We start from the raw sequence: 26,757 nt of genomic DNA on the forward strand, positions 1-26,757 counted from the left end.
TATGCTGAAGATGATTAAAAAATGAAAATTAGTGTGTTAAAATGTAGGAACTTATGTTAATTAACTTTAGTGCTAATATTATATTGTCTTTTAAATTAGAATTAGAGGGAAAAAGAGAAAAGCCAAAATAATTTGACACGCTGAAAATAGTCACCTACTAAAATAATCCTTAGTATCTTCAAAGTATTATCTTAGACATGTTTTAAAAAGCAAAGTCAAAACTAGGGAGAGCTTAAGTGATCACTTTTTCCTTTTTCTCTATCCTGTTTCCTCCAAAGGTAAAGCTAGACTTTTTTCAGACCACCCAGAAGCCATTAAGAAGTACAAACAGCAGGTGACTGAATGTAATTAAAGCCAAATGTTTCCCCCGACACACACACCTTAAATGTATGTGTGAACATGTGTGTGAGAGCACTTAGGCCTGAGATGTTTAACACAATGCTCACGATGCAAATTTCACATTTAATAATTAATTTAACTACCAAGTACTATTGCTAAATTTTTAAGAAATTTGTTAAATTTATTAAAACAAAATTATATAAGCTTTCTGGAAATTTTTCAATGAAATCATAATTTTTTAAAACAGAAATATTTCAATCCCCAGTTCCCCTAAATGAAGTGCTCCAGAAGCTCATGTAATTGCATGGTTTTATTTTTAATACCGTAAAGAATATTACACAATCTGGATAGGTTATTGTTGCTATGGAAACTATAAGATTTTTTTTTTTTTTGCAGTAAGTCAAAAAGTGCAAAATTAACACATCACATTAATGACTTTTGAATTTCACATCCAGGCTGTCAAAGGAATTTGAAAGCAGAATAAACTGACGCATAGGCCTTTACTCTGAATTTTATGGATGGGATCTAGGAACAAACCCAGTAATTATTTCACTTAATAAATTTAAATATAACTTCTATCTGCTAAATTAGCAAAATACTCAAAGATCTGCAAACTTAAGGTTTATCTGCAGCTTTGAAATTGAAAATGAAAGAAAGTGGGTATCTCAAGACCATTTCTCTTGTATATTAACTGTCAGACGATGAGTGATAATGCGGCACCTCTGAGGTTCACCATATGAAAAAGTGGCAGATCCCGGAGGGCACATGGGACTCACTTTCGCCATTGCACTATGTTAGTGCCAGTCTTTGGTCAGATGCCAACACCTTAGTTATGGAAACTACAGATGCATTCTTTCCCACAATGCCCACAAATACTTCAATGATTAGCAGGTGGGGCAGAGAGGCTTTGTTGCTCTCAACGTATGTGAGTGCTGCCCCTCTTGGGAACTTTCTCTAAGGGGTAGTGACAATTCATACCCCACAGCTTAGGTGTCTCAGGCACACATAACATTAAGTATCGTAAAGGAATAATTTGTTCTTTTACATGACAAGGCTGAAAAGCAGGTAAACCTGCCCTACCTACATTGCTATGAGAGTCTGGCTTTTAGAGGCAGTTTGTTCTTTCTTAAAATGATCTTATTTCTAAATTACTTTAACTTCTAGGGTGCCTGGGTGGCTCAGTCGGTTAAGCGTCTGCCTTCAGCTCAGATCATGATCCCAGGGTCCTGGGATCGAGCCCCACATTGGGCTCCCTGCTCAGCGGGAAGCCTGCTTCTCCCTCTCCCACTCCCCATGCTTGTGTTCCCTCTCTCGCTGTCTCTCTTTTTCTCTGTCAAATAAATAAATAAAATCTTTAAAAAAAAATAAATTAACTTCTAAATAAAAATACTTTATTATTTACTGTCTTAAAGGCAGACAAAGCAATTCCAAAGCCTTCAGAGAAACTGCTTTCTAAATTTTAGTGCATATTAGATACTATGGTTAGAGCAACTGCATATTGATAATAATCAAAGGAGGTTACTAAATAAATCCAGGAGAATCAAAAATACATAAATTTGTAGCATAAACATGTATATATTTAATATGTAATTTTTTTAACTCAAAGACATTTCACATGAATATGGCTGCAATGTATATCAAAACCATGTGGGCTTCACTCTCAGCAGTGACAAAGAAAAACAATTATTCAACAAGAACGTTATGTAATAACAAAATAGAAAAATAAATTTGGAAGAGACTGCAATTCTATTAAATTTTCCATCTGGGACACTATGTTCTGGAAAACTCGTGATGCAAGCAATTCTATAGATAGTAGAAAATATAAGAACACATATTTGTACAAATTGTAGAAATTGCTGCCTTAAAATGAAAGCTTGATCCCAGGCAGAAAACCAGTATCAGTGTTAGAATCTAAATGTAATTCAGGAAAGAATTTCTCAAGCTTAAAGATGCAAGTTCAGGAACATCTCTTGAATAAAATATTAGGAACTGGTTTAATGAAAAAGATAGTCTTATGCCTTTCAATAATGTCCAAACTTGGTGGCCAGCCTCTAGTCACTTTTAGCAAGGTGAAGCACCATTTGGTAGCCTGTATGTACAACTATAGGCCAAAACCCCATCTGTTATCATCATAATTAGGCCCAAGGCTTTTTTGACTCCTATCAATACTACTACCAAGTGTCCAGATCAGCCCTGGGGCATCTTTGGTCCTAAGGATCTCTGACAGACAAAAAAATTAGAAGCATCTTTCAAGATAAGATGAGGAAATTCAAGCTCAAGCAAGGCTGAGATAAAAATTTTAATCTTCATGGGGCGCCTGGGTGGCTCAGTCCAATGAGTGTCTGATTCTTGATTCTGGCTCAGGTTATGATCTGAAGGTCCTGGGATCAAGTCCTGCGTTGGGCTCTCAGTGCTGGGGAGTCTGCTTGAAGCTTCTTTTTCTCTTCCTCTCCCTATGCCCCTCCCCCTGCTCATTCACTCTCTAAGATAAATAAATAAATCTAAAAAAATTTTAGTCTTCAAACTAATAGGGTTAAAATCCTTTTCTTATTGTTTATAAGGAAAACAGAAGAGGCTTACTATTTTATTTTACATCAACCAACGAAAACCTACTGAGTAAATATTGTGTGTCCCAACACTGTGCCAAACTCTGAGGATGAACAAAATTAGAGACTGACTATCCTAGATATCATGAAGTTCACAATCCCCCTGGAAAGAGATTCTGGGTGAGTGGGAAATATAAACAAATAACTCTGATATGACTTCCACTAAACCCAGGATGTATGCATAACAGACACAGAGAGGAGGAGACTAATGTTTCTTTCAGAGCTTCAGGGAAGGTAACTCCATGAGTGATGCCTTTAAGGGAGGAGTTCCCCAAACAGAGAAGGGATGAAGGGGTCAGAGAATTGCAGGCAGAAGTACAGCATGAGAAAAATAACAGAGGCATATTCCGGAAAGTGCTACTATTCAGTATGGCCTGAAGCTGGGGCAGGATGACAAGGAGCAAGAGACAAGGTTAGAAAAGTAAAGGGAAGGGACCCTATGAGTCCTGCAAAAAAGCTTGTGTTTCATATGTCAACAGTGTGGAGCAAAAGGTTTTTAGAACAGAAAAGGTAGTTAACAGATCTTAGCTCAGAAAGATAACTGTGGTAACTAGAAACTGGTGGCAGAGCAAACATTTGGTAGTTTGCGTCAAAAGTCCAGATAAGAGAAGATGAAGAACTAGATTAGAACAGTGGCAGAAGAGAGCAAATATGGATTCAAAAGACATTTCTGAGTCAGAACTGACAGAATTTAGTAAACAATTTGATTCTGTACGTGAAAGAAAGGAAGACTCTGAAGATGGATGGAGTCTCCACTTTGTCCAATTGTGTAAATGAGAACACCACTAACCAGAGAGATGATGGCGTGAATAAATGGAGACCAGGAAATATAAGATTTTACTCTACAGGCAATGAAAGTTACGTATGAAGATTAATGTCATTAGGAAGGACTGAATTAAAGGTATGAAAAACAATGAGGAGGTGACTGCAATGTAAGTGTGAGCAGGTAAGGACCTGGATTCGTATAATAGAATGTTAGCTCCAAAACGGGTATAAGACGACCCTGTTAAGCCCTCCTCATTTTAAAGATGAAGAAGCTAGGCAAGCAGCCGGAAGCAGAGCTGAGACAAAATCTTCTAGTTCCAAGTCCAACATTCTCCGTAACAGAGTGGTAACAGTAAGACTGGAGAAAAGAAGGAACACTTGTGACAGTCATTCTAAAAAGGGAATTGGCAGGACCAAGTTAACAAATAGTGAAGATCAAGAAGGCTGAATCAAGGAGAAGTCTGAGGTTCTGAGCTTGCTGATGGGAAGGATGATACCACAAAGAACAAGACTTGGGCAGATCTCAGGAGGCCCTTCAGCTCACAAATGATTCTTTTCAATAGAAAGAAAAACTCCAACCAAAAATGAAAATATCTGAGAAGTTCAAAAGAGAGATGCCCTAAAGATGTTTACTTAGGAACTACCATAGTAGTTTCAGATTGAAAGGACTTGAGCCTACATACGTGATACTGGATTAGAGGAAGTAGAACAAAGATGACCTTCTTGGTGTCTAGAAAAGAACTTGAGGCAGGAGGGGGGTAGGGGGAGAGACAGAGAAGGAAGAAAAGACAAAAGGCAGAACAATTTCTGAACACTTCTCTCTCACATCCCTTAAGAAGACAAACTATTCCATGAATTCGTCAAATTTCCTTTTCCAAACCTTAAGAGTAGAATTCAGAATAATGAAATCATCAGAGATATAGTATCCAAGATGGTACAATATTACCAGTTTTTATAGTTAGGTGTTATCAATAAGACATTCTTCAAACAATATGACACCTGAGTCTTACCAACAAACTTTTCTTCAAGAATGTGTACATAAAGCAATATCCTATCCCTTTCTTTTAATATGTGATGACTGGGCTTAACAGATTAAGAGCCTTCCTCTTATGGAATAAAAAATTTGGAAAAACAAAAACCAAAAAAGATCACTTAGTTTCACGCTGGTATCATTCTGAGTTATTCAATATCATGAACTCAGTATTCAGCCAGCCTAATAATAACAATTCTTTATTTGGGAATGCTTTCCTTTATTATATAATACCATAATATTTTTAAATTTTTTATCATGAAATTTTCCAAAACTGAACAAAAAAATACAGTGATATCCTACGTATCTGTCACACAGCTTCAACAAATCATCAACACATGGCCAGTCTTATTTCCACTGCCTACCCCCCTCTTGATTATTTTGAAACAAAACCCAGACACCACACCATTTCACTCATAAACAGTTCAACACCATAATATTTTTAATTATCAGAAATTTTTTTTGTTTAAATAATAACAGACTTTTAAAATAATTCTGAAATATTAAAAACCTGTAACACAAGTTACTCTATTTTGTATTCCCCTTATTAATAAAAAAATTCCAAATAGTATTAGCACCCTCTTTATGTCTTCATCTATCAAACATTTCATCTACTCATTCTCTAAACATCACCAAAATACAGTAATGGTCTCCTTATTGAAGTTCAGGATTCCCCTGCAACATGGAAATTTGACAAGAGTTTATCGTTTTGTCTTCATTCTTTAGAAAGACTGCCTTTATTCAGGTTTTCTTAAAAACTGATCAATGTATCTCTTTCTCTGGAAAATAACCTTTCAGTTATACTGTGTCCTTCATTCAGAATTCCAATTCAAATAAACATTTACTAATTCAGAGGCTCTAAAATGATAAAATTTCAGAAACTCCTATCATGGCAGATTTGTACTGCTCAGAAGTTACTTTAATTAAAACAAATATAGGGGCGCCTGGGTGGCTCAGGTCATGATCCCAGGGTCCCTGGATCGAGCCCCGCATTGGGCTCCCTGCTCGGCGGGAAGCCTGCTTCTCCCTCTCCCACTCCCCCTGCTTGTGTTCCCTCTCTCACTGTGTCTCCCTCTGTCAAATAAATAAAATCTTAAAAAAAAAAAAATTAAAACAAATATACCTGCAGTAATACTTTAAGACATAAGGCATCAAAGTATTAAGTTTAAAACAAATAATTCAGGACTGTATTACACAGAAAGCAATCATTAGCAAATATTTCATATAAACCAAATTGTTAATATAAAATATTATCTTCCTAGGAGCATTCTTGAATCTCAAATCAGATTTGCTTACTACAGAAGGTAATACAGCAAGAATGCCACACTGTCCTTTTGGTAATATTTTACTAAGCATGTGCTGTGTGCCAGGCCTTGTGTTGGGCTTCAGGAACAGTAGGAAGAACAAGATGATCCTTTCCCTTGTGAACCTTCACATTGAGAGGCACACCAGCAATGGACACAATCTGATAAGCACGACAGCAGATGCATATGCAAAGTACATCAGATAAAGAATGCAAAGGCTTTGGTTCTGGTGAAAGGGATAGACAGAAGGCTATCAGGTAAGTAAGTTTCAAAGGGAACATCTGAGTGGACCTTGAGAGGTGAGTAGGATTCCATTAAGCAAAAAAGAAGGGGCAGGGTCTTATGGACACCAGAAATGTATGGACAAAGTCTAAAGATTAAAATCTATGCTACATTCAAGATATTAGCAGAAGACTTATATAACTGGAACATGAGATGAAATAGCACAAAAAGAGCAAAGCAGAATTAGCATAGTCTTTATGGTATGCTAATAAGTTGGCATTTTTCCTGTATAATGAATGGGAAACCATCAGAAGTTTTTAAGCAAGAGAAACATATGATCAAACAGATACTCCCAACAAGCAGACAGTGTGCAGGATGGATCAGAGGATTTAAAACCAGAGGTTGGGCAAATAGTGTAAAAGTTCTGGAAAGGGTTGATAAGGACAAAATCAGAGTAAATATAGTTAAGAATGGAAAGAATGTATGCAAGAGGCATTCCAGAGATAGACGCATCTACCATAGCCAAATATATATAGGCACACTGAAGGCATTAAAGAAATACTTGATGCATAAATGTATATGCACATCTGTGTATGTATATGAGAAAGAGCTGAACAGCCAGAGAAGCAGCTAAACATGACTGAGGTTTCTAAGCCAGAGTGTTGTCTCAGTGAAAGTAAAGCCATTTACACTGTACCTTCTACACCCTCCCCTTCCCCACAAATAATACTGACAATGAGCCAGTTCATAAGTAGAGAATAAATTCATTTTGGACATGGTGATTTTGAAGTGGCTACTAGATAGCCAGAAGAAGATGAAAAAAAGGAAATAACAGAAAAGGAATTTGGAAAAGAAAACATCACTACGGCAGCAACTGTTAAAACCATAGAAGTAAATGTGATCACAAGAGAAAGTGCTCAGAAGAAAAAAAGAGCTGAAGATGGTAGCCATTGCTCTTTCATATCATGGCACCAACCTACCAGGGAAATTAACCATGCTCACAGCAGAGGTGAAGGGACTCATAGGCTTCCAGGGCCCCAAAATCCACTGATGGCCAAAGAACTTAGAGGATTAGGGGTGCCTGTGTGGCGCAGTCGGTTAAGTGTCCAACTCTTGGTTTCAGCTCAGGTCATGACCTCATGATCATGGGATCGAGCTCCGTGTAGGGCTCCATGCTCAGGGCAGAGTCTACTTGAGATTCTCTCTCCCTCTAACCCTCCCACTAATGCTCTCTCTCTCAAATAAATAAATAAATCTTAAAAAAAAAAAGATATTAGAGGATTAAAAATAGGACCCATATAATGATGTACTGTAAAAAAATTATAAAAAAAAAAATAGGACCCATAACCCATACACAACGCCCATGCCCCTGGGGTTGGTAAGCCCTCCTCTAATTAATGCCACCCTCCAACAGGCTACAGGAAGAGAAACTTTCAAAAGACCTTGACAGGCAAATCTAGATGTGAGACACTCTATAAGAAAATTGGCCTGGCTCCTAAAAAGAAAAAAAAAACAGAAAAAGGTAGACTGGGGGGAGGGGGGAGTCTATTCAAGACATGTAACAACTAATAGTGTGCATGAAAATCCCGACTAGACTGTTGTTCAAATAAAAACTAAAAAGTCAGGGCATCTGGGTGGCTCAGTCAGTTAAGCATCTGACTCTTGATCTCAGCTCAAGTCTTGATCTCAGGGTTGTGAGTTCAAGTCCTGTGTTGGGCTCCATACTGGACATGGAGCCTACTTTAAAAAAAAAAAAAACAGCTAAAAAGGTTTATTTGTGGGACACCAGTGAAAATTTAATTTATAGACTAGACAATTTATCATTGTTAATTTTATTTTTTAAATTTTATTTTATTAATTTTCTTAAGTAGAGGATAATTTATGATGGCTATGCAGAATACCCTCATTCTCAGGAGATACAGGTTCAGGTATTTTGGGGTCTCATGTCATGACACTGGCAATTTATTTCGAATGGTTCAACAGCAACAAAAGACACACACACACACACATATACAAAGTGAGAGATAAAGCAATACAGAAAAATGATAACAAAACTGAAATCTAGGTGGAGGGTATGTGGATGTTCATTGTTCTACAGTTTAAACTTTTTTGTTTTGTTTTTTTTTAATTTTTTATTTATTTGTCAGAGGGAGAGAGCAAGCGAGCACAAGCAGGGGAGTGGCAGGGGAGCGGGAAGCGGAGGGAGAGGGAGAAGCAGACTCCCCGCTGAGCAGGGAGCCTGATGTGGGACTCAATCCCAGGACCCTGGGATCATGACCTGAGCCGAAGGCAGACGCTTAACCGACTGAGCCACCCAGGCATCCTTAAACTTCTTTGCTTTTACAAAACTTTTCTTAATAAAACAAAACTGAGGAGGAAAATAACCAATAGGCGCAATTAGAAAGTTAAAAGAAAAATAAGGAAGTTGTATATGGAAGCCAAAAGACAAGTATTAAAACAAAGCTGGGCAAAAGCATAGAAGCAAAGTCAAACAGGAGGGAATAGAGGAAAGCTGGTCATATTTGGCAGCTACTGATGTTTTGTAACAGCATGGACCAGTAGAACATGCACTTTGCTCAAACTCTCTCAAGATCTGTAACATACTCTACTTTGTTATTAGAATTACTTAGAATTGACTCATGTCTTATTTCCCAATTCCCAAATGAGGAAGGAGACTATCTTACTCATTTCTCTATATTCTTTAGGAGCTAACAAAGTGTCTTGCAAATCGTAGAAACTAAACATTTGTTGCACTGAAATAAACATATTTATTAGTCTTGATAAACTTAAAAAATATTTTCAGCATATAGAAAATCTGAAAAAACTTCTTTAAAAAATATATTTTCTAGGGGCGCCTGGGTGGCTCAGTCCTTAAGTGTCTGCCTTCTGCTCAGGTCATGGTCCCAGGGTCCTGGGATCGAGTCCCACATCGGGCTCCCTGCTCAGCAGGAAGCCTGCTTCTCCCTCTCCCACTCCCCCTGCTTGTGTTCCCTCTCTTGCTGTGTCTCTCTGTCAAATAAATAAATAAAATCTTTAAAAATATATTTTTTTTTTCTAAAGACAAAAGTAAAATATTCCGGAAGATAATAGTCATAAGCAAATACCAATACTTTTTTTTTTTTAAAGATTTTATTTATTTATTTGAGAGAGAGAATGAGATAGAGAGAGAGCATGAGAGGGGGGAGGGTCAGAGAGAGAAGCAGACTCCCTGCTGAGCAGGGAGCCCGACGTGGGACTCGATCCCGGGACTCCAGGATCATGACCTGAGCCGAAGGCAGTTGCTTAACCAACTGAGCCACCCAGGCGCCCTACCAATACTTTTTAATGGAAAAGTAATCATATCTAAAAATTTACCAGAAAGCAACTATCTCCTTCTAGAAGGAAAGGAGAAAAATATGAATATTTTGTCATTCTCGAACCCAGCACTGTCAGACCAAATAGAACTAGATCAACAACTTGTTCCTTTAGGTACATTTCATATTTCAGTCTTCACAAAATAATCTCAAATCATAAGTCTCAATGAAAAATAAATACTTAAAAGAAATTAACAGTCAAAACTATAGCCAGGGCACTGGGGTGCAAGAGCACCTGGCTCCAGGGGTCCCAAATAGACCAGGTTTGGCCACTCGCAGCTGACAAAATCCAAAGGCAGAGAGACAGGATGAGTGTGGTGAAACAAAGGAATTTATTTCTGTGAGGCCAACAGCCGGAAGACTGCAGACTAGCCTCTCAAAGACAGTCTCCAAAGGGCTGAAACTACTTCCAGGTTTACATAAAGAAAACGTGGGGCAAAGGTGGGTGGGTACATGCAGGTAGTCAGTGAAGGTCAAATGGATCATTGTCATGGAGTCAATACCAAGTGGGGTCTTACAGGCTCAGGGCAGTCCTTATTGTGTCAGGGGGTAGTTTTGATTCCCATTAGGGGATGCTCTGCCCTCAAGGTCTTCCGGCTGAGCCAAGAGACAAACAGGGAAAGAAAAACCCAACTAAAAAGTTTGAGTCAAAAGGGAGGCAGCTGAAGTCCTCTTTTAAGATTCAAAATCAACACTTAAAATTTAAATATATATCAGTTTTTCACCATATGACTTAAGTTTCTGCCAAACTTAGACCACTGAGGAACCTTCTTTTGATAAAATTTAGGTTTTCCATGTTTTCCTGGCTGACCTTAACTACTGTGATAATAGAAAATGTGATATTGTGATAGAGTAAGAAATATGTATTTTGGTCTTCCTCCAAGGTTCCTGGCTCACATCTCCTAAAACCCTTGTAATTTCCTAAGTGTTTAGAGCATAGAAGCATCTTTTATTATAATATTTGGTTTTTGTTCCTGGAATAGCTCCAGAAGGATAAAAGTGAAAGAAACTCTTTTGTTATTCATAACAAGTCCCTTTCAACCAGACCTGAGTTTATGTTAATGAGGTGATGTTTAGAAAGCCTCTAGATAACCACTGGATGGGGGCTGGTCAATAGGGGTAAAACTAGGTGATGAGAACTTTCACCCCACCCCTCAACCTCACCCACATCCCTAAGAAGGGGGCTGGAGGTTGAAAATCAATGATCAACAATTTAATCAATCACGCCTGCATAATGAAGCCTCAACTCTGAAGTACAGAGTTCTAAGAGCTCTAGATGGATGAACAAGAATACATATACTTGCCAGGAGGGTGGCATACCCCAAAACTCCATGGGGACAAAAGCTCCTGTGCTCCAGACCTTCCAGACACAGATCTAGCCCTATATATTCTTCATCTGGTTGTTCATCTGTATTCTTTAATATATCCTTTGTAATAAACCAGTAATCTAGTAATTAAACTGTTTTCCTGAGTTCTGTGAGCCATTCTAGCAAATGATTGAACTTGCAGATGGTGTCATAGGAACCTCCAATTTGTAGTCGAGTTGGACAGAAATTGTAGGTGACTTGGGAACCCACCACTTTCTATGGGGGTCTGAAGCTGGGGGCAGTCTTGTGGGACTGAGCCCTTAGGCTGTGGAGTCTGCACCAACTTCAAGCAGTTAGTGTCAAAATTGATTAAATTGTAGAATACTCAGATGGTGTTGAAGAACTTGTCAGTATGAGAAAATAGTCACACATCTGGTATCAGAAGTGTTCTGGGAAGTGTTGGGTTTAAGTAAGTAGAACTGTGAATAGAGAGAAACAAGAGTTTTTCCTTTCGGAGAGTCTATTTAATAATACAGTAAGTATCCTTGCTAGATCCCAAACCATTTGAACCATTATAATCCACAATCTCTGAAATACACTTGAAAGAAAAAAGTGAAATCCTTTAAAGGACTTTACTTGAAACTTTAATCAACATGGCACATAAATCATAAAGTAAAAAGTCAGGTATTAGTTATTAAGAATTAATTTTTTTTAAAGGTTGCCATGGAGGGGGTGCCTGGGTAGCTCAGTCGGCTTAGCATCTGACTCTTGGTTTCAGCTGTCATGCCAGGGTCATGAGATTGAGCCCTGCATCGGGCTCGGCACTCAGTGGGAAGTCTGCTTGGGATTCTCTCTCTCCCTCTCCCTCTGCCCCTCCTCCCACTCATGTACTCTCTCTCTAATAAAATAAATAAATAAAATCTTTTTAAAATTAAAATAAAATTAAAAAAATAAAAGTTTCCATGGAGGTTTACCTGAATTAGTTTGTATAAAAATTCAGGTAAACAATGTTGTCAAATGATCCATTTCATGAGAATGTCAACCTAAGGCCAAATTTTAGTCACTAAAAAGCTAAAACACAAGAAGTTAGTAATATGCATGCCTGGGTGGCTCAGTCAGTTAAGCGTCTGCCTTCGGCTTGGGTCATGATCCCGGGGTCCTGGGATCAAGCCCCACGTTGGGCTCCCTGCTCAGCGGGGAGTCTGCTTCTCCCTCTGCCTCTGCCGCCCCCTCCCCACTTGTGCTCTCTTGCTCTCAAACAGACATATAAAATCTTTAAAAAAAAAAGAAGAAGAAGAAGAAGTTAGGAATATAAAGCTGCTGCTCACCCAAGAAAAAAGATAAATACCAATTATAAGAACCAGCCAATTAACTCATTATTTATGGGGAAACAACATATTTTTTCTGTTATCCTTGAATCATCTTTAAAACAAAATTTAATACCATCCAATGGCACAGCACATTTATAATAAGAGTTATAATAATAGCTACATTTATATAGTCCTTAGTCTGAGGCAGGCACCACTTTAAAAGTCTCAATGATACTAACTTGTTTAATCCTCACAATATACTGTGAAGCAGATACTATTGCCATTCCATCATATAGATGAGGACACTGAAAGCAGAGAGGTTAAGTAACTCACTCTAGATCACACAGCTAGGTAAGTGGCAGATCAGGATTTGCCTGGATTTAGGAAGTCTGTCTTCAGAGTCTATGCTTTTAATCACTGCAGCTTCATCTCTTCTTATTCCCCTTCTGGAAAAAGGGAATACCATGTACCACAGGCAAAAGAGTTCTATGCATTTGAAGTTCAGTAAGGCTGATTTAGAATAGGGGAAAGCAATTTAAAGCTGAAGAAGGAGGCGGGGCCAGATCAAGCAGAACAGGTAAGCCACATTAAAGAAACCGGACTTTTTTTTATTTTTATGATTTAATTATTTGAGAGAGAGATTTAAAATTTAAGATTCCTTTGATCTTCCATTTCTCTCCAGCTTTTGCTCTCTCTGCACTTGCTATAGTGATTGCTCTAAGATAAGGTTAAGGACTGATGACATGGGAGTTGTTCTGTGATCTACTCTCTCATACTCAAAACCTAATAAGCAAATCCAGTTGAAATGATTTTAAGAGAAAAATAGAGGATAGAAGTTCTCATTTAAAATAAAAGACAGGGGTGCCTGGGTGACTCAGATGGTTAAACGTCTTGACTGCAGGTCAGGTCCTTAGATCAAACCCCCATCAGGCTCTGCACTCAGCGTGCTCTAAATTAATCAATCAATCAATCAATCAATCTAATCTTTAAAAAAAATAAAAGACAAAATTTGTTCTATTGCATTTTACTACTACAGCAGGAATTCTTCTTATATTTTTATATTATATTGTCAAATCACAAAATACTTCCTATTTTTGACCCTCTGTCTTTACCACGGTGACGAATCTCCCTGATCTCTCTTTCCCCTTATTATTCCTATCCATTAGACCAAGCTTTCCAGAAATTTGTAACACTTTAGTCTAAGGTCAAAGCTCTCTTCTCTGCATTCACCAAGCACAATTCTGTATTATACATATGACATTCATCACATACCACTTTGTATGGTACTTTTCTATAATGTATGACTTAGAGAGCATGGGATATGGAATTATACACCTGTTACACTAAGTCACACAGTTAATAAGTTAAGTTACTTATACCCTCAGGTTGCCAGTTTTTGCATTTGTAAATTGAGAATAATAGTAACAACATTGCACAACTGTTTTGAAGATAATTGAGATCACATATGTAAAGTGCCTAGCACTGTGTCCAGCTATAAGCTCAATAATTGTCAGTTCTTGCATCAAAATTGTAAACTTTTCTTAGAATAATACTAAAGATGTCCATGAACAGACATTTCAATTTGAATGCTTGGGAAGGGGGGCGCCTGGGTGGCTCAGTCTGTTAAGTGTCCAATTCTTGATTTTGGTTCAGGTCATGATCTCAGGGTTGTGAGATCCTGGGCGTGGAGCCTGCTTAAGATTGTTTCTGGGCGGGGCGCACCTGGGTGGTGCAGTTGGTTAAGCATCTGAATCTTGGTTTCTGCTCGAGTCATGATCTCAGGGTCATGATCTCAGGGTTGTGAAATCAAGTCCCAGGTCAGGCTCTGCACTCAGAGCAGAGTCTGCCTGAGACTCTCTGGCCCTTCCCCGATCCCTCTCTAAAATAAATAAATCTTAAAAAAAAAAAAAAAAGGATTATCTCTCTCCTTCTCCCCTCTGCCCCTCACCCCCAAAAAAGAGTGCATAGGAAGTGACACAGGAATATGAGTTTTTGGCAAATATTAACAAAAATGGAACATAACATTTGAAATTAACATTTCCTATATGGATAATAAGTTTTCTGAAACAAGATGTCATTATCATGTGTATCTTTGTAGCCATCACAATACCTAGCAACTAACAATCAAATATTTCATGGATTAATTGATTAGAGGACTGATGTTATTGGTTATCTCCCTTTTCTATCTCCTTTCTAATGGAGGTTTACAGTAAGAGTCTAGAATTAAGTTTTTCATCAACAAACTGTTTTGCCTATTGTAGTGCCTATTGAACCTACAAGTGTTATAATAATATATTGAGCTAAAATCTTTGTTCTTTGGAAGTTGACAAGAGAGTGGAGGAACTAAGTAATATGTGCAGTTTCTAAATATAAGGTATTATATGAAAAACTACCTGAATCCCATGATTTAAAATACTTTTTAACCATCAATTTAATCCTATCTTTCTTTTTTTTTTAAGATTTTATTTATTTATTTGAGAGCGAGAGAATGAGAGAGAGCACATGAGAGGGGGTAGGGTCAGAGGGAGAAGCAGACTCCCTGCTGAGCAGAGAGCCCGATGCGGGACTCGATCCAGGGACTCCAGGATCATGACCTGAGCCGAAGGCAGTCGCTTAACCAACTGAGCCACCCAGGCGCCCGTATCTTTCTTTTTGTTTCTTAAGATTTTATTTATTCACTTGAAAGAGAGAGAGAGCATGAGCGATGGGGAAGAGGCAGAGGGAAAAGCAGACTCCCTGCTGAGCAGGGAGCCCATTGCTCAATCCCAGGACCCTGGGTAGACGTTTAATCGTCTGAGCACCCCTAATCCTATCTTTCTTTTAGAAATTTCAATGAGGGGAAGGAGGCCTCCTATGACCTAATATGAATAGTACATTACATCTCTTATACTACTGACTGGGATAATCTATCAAGATTGTCATACTTCATGAAGAGAAACTAGATGGGTTTCCTGCTAAGATTAGGAACAAGGCACTCCTATTCAATATCACACTGGAAGTCCTAGCTAATACAGTAAGATAAGGAAATAAAAAGTATACAGATTGAGAAGGAAGAAATAAAACTCTTTGTTCACAGATGATATGATTGCCTTGGGAGAAAATCCTAAAGAATCAACAAAAAACTCCTGGGACAAATAAATTATTATAGCAAGGTTGCAGGATACAAGGTTAATAAACAAAAGTCAATTACTTTCTTATATACCAGAATGAAAAGTTGGAATTTAAATTAAAAACACAATAACATTTACATTAGCACCCCCAAAAATGAAATACTTAGGTATAAATCTAACAAAACATGTACAAGATCTATACAAGGAAAACTGAGGAGAGAAATCAAAAAAGATCTAAATAAAGGAAGAGATATTCCATGCATGTGCCTAAGAAGACCCAATATTGACAAAATGTCTGTTTTTCCCAATGTGATCTATGGATTCAACAAAATCCCAATCAAAATCTCAGCCAGTTATTTTGTATTGACAAAATGTCTCTCAAGTTGACACGGAAAAGCAAAGGACTCAGAATATCCAACATAATATTGAAGAAGAAGAAGAAAGCAGAAGATTGACATTACCCAACTTCAAGATTTACTGTAAAGCTATAGTGATCAAGACAGGGTAACATTCGCAAAAGAACAGGCCAACAGATTAATAGAATGGATAGAGAGCCCAAAAATAGGCCCACATAAGTATATTCAAATAATCTTTGACAAAGCAACAAAGGATAGCATTAGAGAAAAAAAAGTCTTTCAACAAATGGTGCTTGAACTAATGGACATCCACATGCAAAAATATTAATCTAGACACAGACCTTGCACCCTTCACAAAAATTAATTCAAAATGGAACATAGATCTAAATGTAAAATACAAACCAATAAAATTCCTATAAGATAATGGAAGAGAAAATCTAGATGACCTTGAGTTTGGAGATGACTTTTGACTAAAAATTAAAACTTCTGCTCTGCAAAAGACACTTAAGAGACTAAAAAGATAAGCCACAGATTGGGAGAAAATATTTGCAAAATATGTATCTGTTAAAAGACTGGTATTCAAAATATACAATTTAATATTATTAAAATGCAACAATGAGGGGCACCTGGGTGGCTCAGTTGGTTAAGTGTCTGACTCTTGATCTCAGCTCAGGTCTTGATCTCAGGGTCGTGAGTTCAAGCTCTGCATTGGGCATGGAGCCTACTTAAAACACAAAAACAAACAAAAAAAACCCTCAACAGTAAGAGAACAAATAACCCCATTTTAAAATGGGCAAAAGACATCCCAGCAAAGAAGATATGCAGATGACAAATAAGCATATGAAAAGCTGGTCAACATCACATGTCATTAGACTGTTGCAGATTAAAACACAAAATGAAGGGCACCTGGGTGGCTCAGTCCTTAAGCATCTGCCTTCTGCTCAGGTCATGATCCCAGGGTCCTGGGATGGAGCCCCGCGTCAGGCTCCCTGCTCCACAGGAAGCCTGCTTCTCCCTCTCCCACTCCCCCCACCTGTGTTCCCTCTCTCGCTGTGTCTCTCTCTGTCAAATAAATAAATAAGATCTTTAAAAAAAAAAAAAAAAACACAAAATGAGATACCACTATACACCTATTAGAATGGCTAAAATCCAGAAGATCAAATGCTGACAAGGATATGAAGCAACAGTAAAAGCTCATTTATTGTTGGTGGAAGTACGAAATGATATAGCCACTTTGGAAGAGTTTGGCAGTTTCTTACAAAACCAAACATTCTCTTATCATATGATCCAACAATTACACTCCTTGGTATTTACCCACACGAATTGAAAACTATATCCACACAGAAATCGGCACATGAATGTTTATAGCAGCTTTATTCATAATTGCCAAAACTTGGAAGCAATCAAGATATCCTTCAGTAGGTGAATGGATAAACAGACTATGGTATATCCAGACAATGATATGTTATTCAGCACTAAAAAGAAATGAACTATCAAGCCATGGAAAGGCATGGAGGAAGCTAAAATGCTTATTACTAAGTGAAAGAAGCTAATCTCAGGCTACATGCTGTGTGATTACAACTATGCCATTCTGGAAAAGGTAAAATTATAGAGACAGGAAAAGATCAGTGGTTGTCAGGGGCTCAAAGGAAAGGAGCCAGGGATAAATGGGTAGAGCACAGGATACGTTCAGGGCAAGAAAATTATTCTATATGATATCATATTGTCAAACCCATAGCGTATCTACAACGAAAAGAGTGAACTTTAAGGTAAAGTGTGGATTTTAATTAATAATGATATAACAATACTGGCTCATCAATTACAGCAAATGGACCACACTAAAGCAAGATATTAATCATAGGAAGGGGAGGCAGTAAGGGGATATATGAGAACTCTCCGTACTTTCCACTCAGTTTTTCTGTAAACCTAAAACTGCTCTAAAAAATAGAGTCAATTATTTTTTAAAAAATACTTTAAGAGCCATCCGTTTCATCACATCTTTCTCATAGAAACTGGGGGGTGAGGACCTGGGGAGGAGAGTCTTTCTCTGCTTTGATAGAAGCAGAACTTTATATCTTTTATACTAGTGCTTAGAATAATCTATTGAGATTCTCAATTGGTAACAAAATATACCACATGCAGAATAGTTAAGCAAATATAAGGGTGTAGAGCCAAGTGGCCTGAAAATGAAGCATGAGCAGGCCTTTAAGAAATTACTTCCAATATACTGGTAAATAGAAAATATCCTCCAACTGGCCACTGAAAAGAGTAAAAGAAAGGAGAAAGGGCCTAAGAGGTACCATTGTAGCTAACCACAATAAACAGTCTGAAACTCATCTACCTTCTCATTAACTATCTCCCAGTTAATAAAAGAAGCTTCTCTGAAGAGGAGGAAGTGAAAGAAACAGTTAAACTCGGTTGATTTTAAGATGGAGTCTGTGTTGGGCACAGAACAGAAATTTAATGAATATGTATCACCCTAATATATATATCTACATATATGTACTATGTTGACTTTGCATATGGTATACAATCCGCATATAAGGTATAATGTGCAGCCACCACAAATAAAATTTCCAGAAGACATAAGGGAACCATTTCTCTAATTCCCATTCAGATTTCTCTCTAAAAAACGCCACATTATGAACTTTATGTCTAAGAATACATTTTGTTAGCGGCTATAGATCTTTAAACAAAACAAACAACAACAACAACAAAAAACCTCTATACAAGTATCATCTGAAGAAAGTTCATAAATGGTTTTACAAGGTCACGGAAAGTAGTAGCTATAATATCTGGCACATATAAGGCAAAATGTTTCTATTTAAAAAAAAAAAAAATCAGGGGCGCCTGGGTGGCTCAGTTGGTTAAGCGACTGCCTTCGGCTCAGGTCATGATCCTGGAGTCCCTGGATCGAGTCCCGCATCGGGCTCCCTGCTTGGCAGGGAGTCTGCTTCTCCCTCTGACCCTCTCCCCTCTCATGAGCTCTCTCTCTCTCCTTCTCTCTGTCTCAAATAAATAAATAAAATCTTTAAAAAAAAAAAAAAAATCAAAGAAGCATTACCCAGGAAAGGTGTGTCGCATTATTTTCTTAAAAAGTAACTCATTAAGAAGGTCTCTATAAAAACATATTTTACAAATATGTGGGATGTGTTTGTTTCTCTACTGAAACAAGAACTAACTTGAGAGAAGAGCATATTAACACATTCTGAAAAGAGGTAATTAACATACTGGAAACTAACATTTTTGGCACATGGGACCTACAGCAAGAATGTCTATCCTCTAGCCATGAGTCATGGACTAGGCTGTCTCTATTGTGAAGCAATCTTTCAGCAAAGGAGCAGCAGGGAAGAATACAACAGATGAATAATGACTTGGACAACTTCCCAGGAAGAAATCATCATGAAGCTAGGTCTGAGAAAGCTAGATGGTAGATACTACACATTATGCTAATGCTCTTTTCTTAATCACCCCTACTGTTTTGTTAACAGCAGAGGGTGACATTTAGTCTTTAGTTCTATCTAAAGTTTTCTATTTGGTATGGATTTTAATAATACTGAATAAAATTATACAAGTTGGCCTTAAATTCTGTGAATTATTTAATGTATCATTATAAATTATTTCTGATGACATTTGTGAAGAGTTCTCACCTGTCACATACCCACCCCAGCACACACACACAATGACACCAGAAGGCAACACTCTGCTTTACCTTCTGCTGAAAAGTCTGCTACCTCCAACGCTTGAGGTCCATACACGAAGCCCTCCTGGTATCTATGAACACAGCAGAGGCAAAAGGCAGAGAAGTTTATGTAGATTTAAAGTTACACTGCCCAAAACATAAAATGCCAAATGCCTATCACAAGTCTACATATCTGTCAAGGAAATCGGATTTTAGATTTGACAGTGATCACATCAACAATATATTGATAATATTCAGAGTTCATTATATATTATGTAGCTAATTACGTGAAAAAAAGCAGAAGTGGAGCCTTAATTCATATATACTCTCACCAAAAGAAATGATTTATACTCTCTGAAATACTAAAAGAGAAACAAAGTATGAATTCATATGTAGTCAAAGTAACAATTTAATTTTTAAAATTATGTGAGAGATGGGGCACCTGGCTGGCTCAGTCAGTAGAGCATGAAACTCTTGATCTCAGGGTGATGAGTTCAAGCCCCATGTTGGGCATAGAACTTACTTATAAATAAATAAATAAATAAATAAATAAATAAATAAATAATGTAAAGAGCCAATACACACATAAGGAATATAAAAGAAATTAAGTAGAAAAATATTCTTCACAAAATGGAGTGTCATAGACCCTACAGCTCAAGGTAAATTCCTTCTTAGGACATGAGATTGTTGGGGATATACGAGAAAAACAATTAGAAACAGACCTGGAAGAGGACAAGGTAGAGGAAAAAGGAAAAGTAGAACCGAAAAGATATTCTAATGCCAAGTCTGACAGTAATTTTGAAATGAGCAAGGTACTACATATGCTAGGCAGTAAGGGGGAAATCTACCTTGTTCCAATATTATAAAATAAATATAAGCATGAAACGTGAAAAGCTTTTCAGAAAACATCCATGTAAAAAATTAAGTATGTAATCAGGGAAAATATTTAGAACTCAGATTTCATCTCATTCTTTTCGAACGACAGGGATAAAAGACTGCAAAATGCAGCTCGGGTATGAGAACAGGAATCAGATAAATTTTACAAGCTATTAAATTTGAAAGAGGGGCACATGTTATCTTTATGTAATATTTAGAAAACCTTAAAAATGTCATCAAATAATTAGGAAAGAAGAAACAAAGCGTTGTCTTAAAACATGGTATGTCAAGAAAGAAATATAGTATTACAAAACATTGGCCCTAAAGTCAGGTGGCTTGAGTTCAAGTTCCAGATAAATCATTCTGTTGCTTTGCAACATCAGGCAGCTCACTTAATTTCTTAGTACAACCAGAGCTGTTCAATGAGGGCTCCTTCACCATCTCACAGATTTACATTGAATATCAAAAAAAGTTAGATTTTAAAAATCACAAGATGCTATATTTTGTAAGAATTTAAATCAGTGTATTTGACTTAAATTAACAATAAAAGTGGTCATATAGGGGCGCCTGGGTGGCTCAGTCGGTTAAGCATCTGCCTTCGGCTCAGGTCATGATCCCAGGGTCCTGGGATCGAGCCCCACATCGGGCTCCCTGCTCAGTGGAGAATCTGCTTCTCCCTCTCCCTCTGCTGCTCCCCCTGCTTGTGCTTGCTCTCTCCCTCTCTCTCAAATAAATAAATAAAATCTTAAAAAAAAAAAAAAAAAGTGGTCATATAGAGGGAATGCAGAGTGCCAAGCCAAGGAATTTGGGGAAATGGATGAGGAAGGAAGCCCAAAGCAAAAAAGACTGAGCTGGCCAGAAGAGCCTAGAGTAGCTGTCAGGGCTAAATGGCAGCCAGAAAGGTCACCATCCCCAGGAGGGGATTGTATCATCTTACTAATTTAGCATTTTGCCCAGCACTATCTGCCTCAGATTTATCTTCCCCCAAATCCCAAAGCAATCTTATAGACTGCACCCTCCTCTAAAGTGCTACTTGGGACAGTCTAAACTAACTGACAGGATGTGAGACACAGGAACTATCTGCATGTTGCATATATTTCTAAAAACCAAACAGATAAAATCCCACCCGATAAAACAATAATGGCAGCAAAGTCTTCTATTGAATATATGATGTGCCAGGCACAATTCTAAGAGCTCCACGGGTATGAGGTCATTCGGTCTTCATAACTCTGAGATATTACCCTCACTTCACAAATAAAGAAACTGAGACACAAGACCTTAAGAAACTTGCTTAAACACACACAGCCAGAAGCAGCAGATGTGCAATTCAAACACATGACTTCAAGAGCCACACTCTTCATCACTGTATCATCCAGTCTATGGAATTAAAATCATACAAACCAGGTACTTATCTCTATGTAAGAAACCACACTATAATAAATATTCAATTTATTCATAAATGTTCAAATGAATTCAATGTAGTCAATCATGCTATATGGATCCTTCAGCATTTGCAACATTTTCCTGGAAAATTAAAATTCAAATGATTGTTGTACAAAATATGTAAAAAATGGGAAATGCTTGGGCGCCTGGGTGGCTCAGTTGGTTAAGCGACTGCCTTCAGCTCGGGTCATGATCCTGGAGTCCTGGGATCGAGTCCCGCATCGGGCTTCCTGCTCAGCGGGGAGTCTGCTTCTCCCTCTGACCCTCCTCCCTCTCCTGCTGTCTGTCTCTCATTCCCTCTCTCAAATAAATAAATAAAATCTTAAAAAAAAAAAAATGGGAAATGCTTATGAGCCCAGTCATGAGTAAAATATATATATGGTCATACATAGCCAAATAACATTAAAATAATATTGGTGTTAGAGTAGCAAGATTGAGTTGGGGAGTACTTTCTGTTCCATTTTTTTTTAATTGCTGCCATGTGGGGCACCTGGCTGGCTCTGTCAGTACAGCATGCAACTCTCGATCTCAGGGTTGTGAGTTCAAGCCCATGTTGGGTGTGGAGCCTACTTAAAAATAAATAAATAGGGACACCTGGGTGGCTCAGTTGGTTAAGCATCTGACCCTTGATTCAGCTCAGTTCATGATCTCAGGGTCTGCGGATCGAGCCCCACGTCCGGTTCCCTGCTCAGCTGGGAGTCTGCTTATCTCCCTCTTCCTCTGTCCCTCCCCCTGCTCTCTCTCTCTCTCTCTCCCTTTCTCTAAAATAAATAAATAAATCTTTTTTTTTTTTTCGTTTGTACTGGGGCCGAAGAATTTACATTTCTTTTTTTTTTTTTAAGATTTTATTTATTTATTTGAGAGAGAGAATGAGAGACAGAGAGCACGAGAGGGAAGAGGGTCAGAGGGAGAAGCAGACCCCCCGCTGAGCAGGGAGCCCGATGTGGGACTCGATCCCAGGACTCCAGGATCATGACCTGAGCCGAAGGCAGTCGCTTAACCAACTGAGCCACCCAGGCGCCCTAAATAAATAAATCTTTAAAAATAAATTGATTAATTAAATTGCTGCCATGTGATTATATAACTCACTCTTATAAACATTTTATAAGCTTAAAAAAATTCAACATAATGAGATACTACCACATGCCCATTAAGATGGTTACTATCAATTTTTTTTAAAGGAGGGAAATAAGTGTTGGTGAGGATGTGGAGAGACTGGAACCCCTGTGTACTGTTGGTGAGAATGTAAAATGGTGCAGTTGCAATAGAAAACAGTATGGCAGTTCCTCAAAAAATTAAAAATAGAATTACCATATTATCCAGCAATTCCACTTCGGGGTATATAGCCAAAAGGATTCACAGCAGGGATTCTCAAAGAGACATTTATATGCCCATGTTCATAGCAGCATTATTCATAATAGCCAAAAAGTGGAAGCCACCCAAGTCTCCATTGACAGATGAATGGATAAACAAATTGTGGTTATACTTGGAGCATACCTCCTGTAATCTCCAGTGATGGACGCACCCACTTCACTGGGCAAATCACACAAGCCTTAATGAAGCACTTGCAAACTTCTTGGAATTATCATTGCCCTTATCACCCTCAATCATCAGGCAAGGCTGAAAGAACTAATGGGATCCTCAAACTTAAAACTGCTAAACTTGCTAAATCTACTGGACTTCCCTGGCTAAGCTATTGCTTTTGATCTTACTGACTGTTCCCAATATCCCCTTTGGGAAACGAATTTATTCCACACAAGAAAATCACCAGCAGACCAATGTCTACCGGCATACCACCTTCTGCTAATCCCTTGTTACTTCAGGTATATGATCAACTACTGTAAGTCTCTAATGTCTCATGCTCAAGCCTATTATCAACAGGTTAAGAAGCCATCCCAGATCCCAATTCAAAGGATCCTGTTGGTCACAGTCTGGAGCCTGGTGATTGGGTATTCCAGAAACATCCTCAGGGGATGGCAGCCCTCAAACCTCGTTGCAAAGGATCTTACCAAGGGCTCCTGACCACTGACGCTGCTGCAAAATTAAAAGGCACTGAACCTTGGATACACATCTCACAGAAGGCTCCACCCGACACCTGCTACTGTACAGACACTGGAGACCCCCAAATCAATTTGACGAGGAAGAGAAGTAGCTGACATCAAGGTAGACTGTTCCCAGCCAAGACAATGAACCAAGACTTCATACTTTAGTTAACTAAACCTGAAACTTTCTCCTTTTCCTTTCCTTTCCTCTGGCATTGGCCTGGAAAGATAACGCCCTCATCTTTATCTCCCAGGCCATTGCTAGGGGAGTAACTTCTAGAAAGTAGAACAACCTTTTATATCAGGCTAGGAGAAAATCTAACTGTGCCCCTAATTTTTTACAAGCAAAATGAGACATCTCACTGGTAGGCTCCCCTCAACTTACACTGTTGATTTAAAAAGGACCTAGCAGGAGATACTCATGATTCAGGATCCACTGCTTTGACAGGTCCCTATTTCCCTGGTTAGGGATAAATGTAATGAGGTTATGATCAAGAACTTCTCCTTAATTCTTAAAATTATTGCAAAAACTGCTGCTAAAGCAATAGCTGCCCAAAAAAAGATCCTTAGACTTTCTAGCCAAAGTTGTTCTTGATAATAGGATAGCTCTTGATTATCTTTTAGCCAAGCAAGGAGGTGTTTGTGTTACAGCACCAGTTACAGCAGGATTAACATTTCTGGGGAAGTTGAAACTTAACTACGAAGATCACTGAGCAGGCCGCTTGTCTAAAAAAGGTGACTCCTTCAGTGGGTCTTTCTTTGACCTATATGATTTTGACTTGAGTCTTGGGGACCATGGCTCCAAAATGCACTCCAAACATTGGAAATTATCCTGTTTACAGTAATCATAATAATCTCCCTGGCAAACTGTATTCTCACAAAAGCTTTAAATTAAATGACTGTTTGCAGCCACTAACCACCAAGTAAACAAAGAGAATGACTGACTTAAAAACTGCACACCTTAACTTGTTACTTGTGAATATCACAGAGATTAGAAAAAAACATCATGACCTACGGATACCGCACAAAGAAATCATAACAACTGTGGGAACTTTCCAGGGCAGTAGCTGAGAGCGGTGCTAATGCCTTAAATTTTGAGCACATCTCTCAGTTAAACCAAGTGTCTGATCCCCAGGGGGTAATTGTTAAAAAATCACAGCGGGGCACCTGGGTGGCTCAGTCAGTAAGCAGCTGACTCTTGATTTCGGCTCAGGTCATGATCTCAGGGTTGTGAGATTGAGCCCTGTGTCAGGTTCCATGCTTAGCAGGGAGTCGGCTTGATTTTTCTCCCTCTGTCCCTTTCCCCTTCTTCACACATGCACATGCACCCTCATGCTCTCTAGCACTCTCTCTCTCTCTAAAATAAATAAACAAATCTTAAAAAAAAAAAAAAAAAAGAAAGAAAAAAAATCACTGGCCCCAAATGCCATCACTTAGTTTAAGGCCCCAAGTCAGTAAACCAGGGCTTAATACCAGATCTAACTGTAGTCTCGACCTCCACTGTCTTTTTTTTTTTTTTTAAGATTTTATTTATTTATTTGGGAGAGAGAGAGAGAGCAGGAGGAGGGCAGAGGGAGAGGGACAGGCAGAGCGCAGAGCCCAACAAGGGGCTCGATCCCAGGACCCTGAGATCATGACCTGAGTTAAAGTCGGACACTTAACCAACTGGACCACCCAGGCGCCCCTCAATCTCCAGTGTCTTAACTGGTCAATTAAAAATTTTCTAATCAGCACCAATGAGGTAATATGTGCCATGGACTTTCTCTATCCCCCAAAGGAAGATGAGGTAATCTGTATAATAAGACCCTCAGCCCATTCCCTTCAGGGCACGTGATCTTGCCTGAAACTGTCCTTTCTTCTCTTTTGCTTATAACTTTCTTGCCCCACACTCTTTCCTACAAAAACCTTCCATTTTGTTCTACTCCTTAGAGTAACTCTCTACTTGCTAGATGGGATGCTGTCTGATTCATGAATCATTTAATAAAGCCAATTAGATCTTCAATTTTTTTTCTGACACATACTACAACATAGATTAACCTTAAGAATATGCTTGATGAAATAAGTAAGTCACAAAAGGACAAATACTGTGTTATCCTACTTCTATTGAGGAACCTGGAGTAGTAGGCAAATTCATAAAGATAGAAAGTAGGATGGTGGTTGCCAGAGGCTGGGGGAAGGGGAGAAATGAGTTATTCTTTAAAGGTACAGGGTTTCAGTTTTGCAAGATGAGAAGAGTTCTGTAGATGGATGGTGGTGATGGCACACAAAAATATGAATGTACTTAATGCTACCATACACTTAAAAATGGTAAAGATGGGGGCACCTGGGTGGCTCAGTCGTTAAGTGTCTGCCTTCAGCTCAGGTCATGATCCCAGCATCCTGATCGAGCCCCACGTTGGGCTCCCTGCTCTGCGGGAAGTCTGCTTCTCCCTCTCCCACTCCCCCTGCTTGTGTTCCCTCTCTTGCTCTGTCTCTCTCTGTCAAATAAATAAATAAAATCTTTTAAAAAATTAAAATAAAAAAATAAAAATGATTAAGATGGGGGCACCTGAGTGGTGGAGTCAGTTAAGCATCAGACTCTTAGTTTCAGCTCAGGTCGTGATCTCAGGGTCATGAGATTGAGCTCCACACTGGGCTCCATACTCAGCGCAGAATATGCTTAAGATTCTCTCTCCCTCTCCCTCTGCCCCTCCACCTGAGGAGGAGAATCTTAAGCAGACTCCCCACTGAGTGCAGAGCCCCACAAGGGGCTCAATCTCATGACCCTGAGATCATGACCCTGAGATCACGACCTAAGCTGAAACCAAGAGTCACTTAACCAACTGTGCCACCCAGGCACCCATACCCCATTTTTTAAAAAATAATATGTGCTAAGTGTATAAAGTTTAAAGAGAAGTAAAAAGAAGAAAAATAAAATCATTCATTATTTCCTCTCCCAGAAAAAATACATTGTAAATCCCCTTTCATTGTATATTATTACCCAGTTGCAAAAGTCATGCTATAGTTTTTTTA

General features: G+C 38.5%; 1 protein-coding gene across 4 annotated transcripts in view; it reads right to left on the minus strand.

Annotated features, from left to right (window-relative positions):
* Positions 1-26,757, minus strand: part of CDK19 (cyclin dependent kinase 19) — a 174,593-nt gene that overhangs the window by 112,551 nt on the left and 35,285 nt on the right. The window contains exon 2 of one of the 4 annotated variants that reach the window (XM_031030363.2): positions 19,415-19,476. The exons of the other annotated variants lie outside the window; for them this stretch is intronic. The gene's annotated coding sequence lies outside the window, so the exon portion shown is untranslated. The remainder of the gene's footprint in view (positions 1-19,414; positions 19,477-26,757) is intronic. 4 annotated transcript variants of the gene reach the window in all.

Source organism: Leptonychotes weddellii, chromosome 8 (genome assembly GCF_054177405.1).
Source record: "Leptonychotes weddellii isolate Sample4059 chromosome 8, ASM5417740v2, whole genome shotgun sequence".
NCBI classification, from domain to species: domain Eukaryota; kingdom Metazoa; phylum Chordata; class Mammalia; order Carnivora; family Phocidae; genus Leptonychotes; species Leptonychotes weddellii.